This window comes from Aptenodytes forsteri, unplaced genomic scaffold, assembly GCF_000699145.1.
Source record: "Aptenodytes forsteri isolate BGI_AS27 unplaced genomic scaffold, ASM69914v1 Scaffold84, whole genome shotgun sequence".
NCBI lineage: Eukaryota > Metazoa > Chordata > Aves > Sphenisciformes > Spheniscidae > Aptenodytes > Aptenodytes forsteri.
Window position 1 is genome coordinate 3,937,949 of NW_008795492.1, and position 4,672 is coordinate 3,942,620.

The window sequence follows — 4,672 nt, forward strand, 5'->3', positions numbered from 1 at the left end:
GCAGGCGGCAGCCGGGCTCGGGCGGAAAGGGTCCCTTTCCTGGGGGAGCGGGCTTGAGAGCGGCGCGGCAGCAGTTTATTCCAAAACGGCCCTGCCCCAGGGAGGGGGTTTACCGGCCTCACCAGGACCCGAGTTGAAGCCACTCACAGGATTATTCTGAGATTGTTGATTACTTGGTAAAAGTAACACACTAAACGTCTGTAACCTCTCCTGATGGGGAGAACGCACTGTGTAGTACCATTTTTGTTTTGCCAGTGTAAAATTCAGCGTGATCCAAATGGCATTGGTTGTCTTACTAAAATAATAATGTATCAAAGTCTTTTTTTGTAATTATTACTGAATTTTACTCTCTCACAAATGCCTGAGAAATTTACACAACTTTACCAACCTGCTGAGAAGTATTATTTTAAACTAGGAAGTTATTGTCCAGAGTTCAGATAACCGAGATGGTGGCCCAAGCAAGTGCTGTGTTACGGCTTGCTGCTGTGCACTGCAAAAATCCCGAGTGCTCTGATAAACCTGTATATCCTGCCTGATTGTTTAAAAAAAAGATTAGCCTTCAGCCTGTGTTTCATTCCAGGTGCTGCTGATTAGCAGCTGTCTTAAACTCTGCTGTGCAGGGAGCCCCTATAGTTACTGTGGTGTTGGAGGGCAATTTGGGATTTCTAGTGAAGAAGACTGAGTAGGAATTGTTGAATTTAAGGGATTAAATCGTGTCAAATCTTAGCAAGAGATAAAGAGTAAAGGAGGGGCAACAATGTATTTGCTTGGCCAAGCTGGGTTAGGAAAGCTGTATTTGTAAGCAATTATTTTCTTTTTTTTTTTTTTTATACCAAGCAGAGAGGTGGGTTATTACCTTCTCTTTCTCTTGTCCCCAGGCCAGTCTTCAAGTAGTGCCCAGGATTGCGAGATGCATGTTTGCGCTGGCTGTATGAAGTAATAGTTCAAATACCTCTTCAAAGACATTTAAAGCAGAAGGGACATCAGCAAAATTAAATTGAAAAGCTGAAGTTGTGGTTGCCTCCGCAATACTCAGTATTTTGAAGAGATTGTTTGGTAATCCTGATGTCGTCTTGTTCTTTATTGGGAATTTCTGTTTTGATAGATAACTTAAAGGGACTGATACTTGGCTTTAGTACTTGGTAAATGTTATCTGTGCTTCAGATTTGAAACTTCAACTTTAAAAAAAGAAAAGGAAGGCACAGGAGAGGTAGTTGCCATGCCAGGGATGCTGCCAAGCACTGCAAAGACCTGAGATGTGTTTGCATCTGCCTTCAGGAAAGGCGGGGGGGACGGGGAGGAAAAGGCGAGAAAGCATAGCAGTCATTTTTAAATTGAACCAGCTGTCCAAAACTAGTCAGTGGTAAGAAATGAAAAATGCAACATAATTTAAAAATAAGTATTGAATGTTAAATATCAAGACTAGACGTGTTCATCCTGGAAGTTACGATCATGACCATTTTGAAATCTATGAAAGCGTGTTGATTTCTTAGAACTCGCTCTTCAGTAAAGCAGATGTGAAGATGGTCTTTGGTTGCACAGTGTCTGCATAGCAGAAGTAGCTGTGACTGGGTGCAGTTGATCAGTATTCAGCTCTGTAGTTTAGTCACAAGGGGAAACTTTTCTTTTTCTAAAGAAAACAGGAGGTCAGTGGTTTTTAAAAATATACCTGTGGAATATTTGATACTACAAATATCATCTCAAAAACTTACGGAGTTTAGTCATCTTTGACTGCTGTCTTGTTCCCTCTTCAGTCTGCCAAAGCTGTGGTGTGAGTATGAGAATGGTGTGAAAGAGCAATGCCTGTCCTCAAGGAAGTGATGGGTTACTACAATTATTGTTCTGTGTACACACTGCGCCTGTAGCCATATCTGTCCTTCTGTACCAGGTCCTGTGTTTGTCTTAGCTACAATTCCCTTTCTAATAAACCTTTCCGCATTTCTGCTTAGTCTACTGGGAAGACTGTGGGACTACTGAAATGTATAAACATTAGTCGTGTTTACTGATGTATTACCATGCTTCCAGTGCAGCAGATTAGTTCCGTGTAACCTGGAAGAGTGAACAAACTCGTGACAGGTTCTTTATAGAAATGTTTATAGACTTCACTGAAATCCTGATGAAAGCTGTGTTGTGTAAGGAAGGCAATTAGCAGTATTCCAGAGACTTTTCTGCACTCCAGGAAAGTGAAGAGGCTTGTGTCATTGTTGGGAAGCTTGTGTGCTGGGTCTTAGCCGTACTTTGTGTGGATGGATTGACTCCAGCCCTAATCGGATACTTAAGCCTGAAATTCTTTTTCTTTGCCTGTTGACTTTTGTACCTGCAAAGTTCTCTGTAGGCTTCTTTCAGGTGTTGAAAGGGCTTTTTGACTTGAGAGACATGGTCGCAAAAAGTGTAAAATCAAGAGATGCTACCTGAGGCCTATTTTAAAACTTTGAAGAATGACCGTGGAAACAGGTACAGGAATTGGTTTGGTTGGAGGAGAGCAGTCATGGGTTACAAATGAACTTGTTTATGTTGCTTAGAAATAACACTTATTTTCTTTGAGGTTTGCAGTCTGGAGATGTGTGTCCACAGAGCCTTGTCCTTGTAATTGAAGGTTTAAGGGAGAGATTTTTGGGTGGTAAGTGAGGAAAAGGCTGAATAAATAGCTTACCAGAGCAGGAACCAACAACAATTTTAATTACTCTTTTCTTTTTGGTATGCGGACAGGTGTGTGGGTGGTATATATGATAAGGAAAGTTACTGGCTACTGACTCAGCAGAGAAATTGGCCCGCATGGCTGCAGAGGCACTGAGGGTGACTGGCTGCATAACTGAACTCTGCACTCGCTCAGCTTGTGCGTGGTGGTAGTTGATTATTCCTAGGCACAGTGTGGAAAGGAGAAGATGGGTGATCCTGAAGGGCAGCAGCGTTGACATGGACAGATACGGACATGAGTGGTGAGGAGGCAACATGGACATTTTAAGACCAGCAGAGCTTTACCAGACAGGAGGCAGTGGCTGAGAAGTCTAGTTGAGAAGTTACAGTAGTAGAAGTATGAGACAAACATTAGGATATATAACTGCTTAAGGGATGATGTAGGCACAAGAGAAGCTGATTATGAGTTAAGGCTAAAACTTACTATGAAGTTTGGAGCCATGATACACTGGAGTTTCTAGAGCATCTCGCAAAAAAGCAAGAAAGTCAAGCTTGTCTTAAAATGGTCTGACATTCCTGTGTTCTCAAGTAGATATATTTACATTATGTCTTGTGAAGTAAGGAAAAAAAATAAAATGTCAGGTCCACTTACAAAACCCAGCTTCCTTTTTGATATCAAGATACTGATCCAGAATCTGCATTCCACTAGGTGTACAACAGTACTTGGGGCAGAAGGAGTATTTAATAGCCATACAGTTCCTATTGTTGCTGCCAGTCTCTGTACTTGGGATGAATTAGTGCTTCTCTGACCTGAACCAAGCTGGCAGCAATGGAGACAGCCCAGCAATTAAGGCAGTTTTCTGGAGAATTGTCCTCAGTGAAGAAGTCATTAAAGCAAATGAATTTGTTTTGTTTACATCATGACTGGTATCTCTTGCATCAGTTATGACAAAACTTAGTATTTAGTCTTTAGTGTATGGATAAAAACAGAACTGGACCTTTGTAATCTTTTTCTAGTACAGTGTCCTGGTTTTGGCTGGGATAGAGTTTAATTTTCTTCCTAGCAGCTGGTATAGTGCTGTGTTTTGGATTTAGGATGAGAATAATGTTGATAACACACCGATGTTTTAGTTGTTGCTAAGCAGTGCTTACACTAGTCAAGGACTTTTCAGCTTCCCATGCTCTACCGACTGAGAAGGCTGGAGGTGCACAAGAAGCTGGGAGGGGGCACAGCCAAACTGGCCACAGGGACATTCCATACCATGGGACGTCATGCTCAGTGCACAAACTGGGGAAAGCTGGCCGGGGGGGCCGCTGCTCGGGGACTGGCTGGGCATCAGTCAGTGGGCGGTGAGCAATTGCACTGTGCATCACTTGCTTTGGATATTCTTCTTCTTCTTCTATTATTATTATTATTAGTATGAGTATTTTATTTCAGTTATGAAACTGTTCTTATCTCAACCCATGAGTTTTCTCACTTTCACTCTTCCAATTCTCTCCCCCATCCCACCGGGGGGGGCAGGGGGAGTGAGTGAGCGGCTGTGTGGTGCTCAGTTGCTGGCTGAGGTTAAACTATGACATACAGTAACCTAACTTCTGTTTTCTGCGTTATTACAGAGTAATTTAGGTTGGACAAGGGATCTCCGGAGGTCATTTGGATCAGCTGCCTGCTTGGGACCTACTTAGGTGAGATTGTCCAAGGCCCTTTGACTTTGTATTCTGTTACAGCTTTCTATTCCAAAGTGTGTTTCCTACCTCTGTTCTTGTTAAAGAATTATTTACAGCCAGCTATGGTCCCGATGGGGAAATTCTGCATTATTTGCCTCATTTACTGTACCCTTTGTTTGCTTCTAGTAAAAACTGTCCAGTTGTAGCTTCTGTTTCCTTCCAACTAATCAATTCTTTGCCCTTGTGTGCACTGCCTACAGATTCTGCTGGTATTCCCAGTGGGTGTTTTCCTGGACTTAAAAGATCAGATATCACAGTCATCTATAGCCAGCAACTTTCTGCCGTGTGTAACAAATGTGCAACAATC

At 42.4% G+C, this 4,672-nt stretch overlaps 1 protein-coding gene across 3 annotated transcripts in view; it reads left to right on the plus strand.

The window, feature by feature from the left end:
- LITAF (lipopolysaccharide induced TNF factor) overlaps window positions 1-4,672 on the plus strand; it is a 22,162-nt gene that overhangs the window by 6,365 nt on the left and 11,125 nt on the right. For 2 of the 3 annotated variants that reach the window (XM_009281658.2, XM_009281659.2), the window contains exon 2: window positions 4,255-4,323. The exons of the other annotated variant lie outside the window; for it this stretch is intronic. The gene's annotated coding sequence lies outside the window, so the exon portion shown is untranslated. The remainder of the gene's footprint in view (window positions 1-4,254; window positions 4,324-4,672) is intronic. 3 annotated transcript variants of the gene reach the window in all.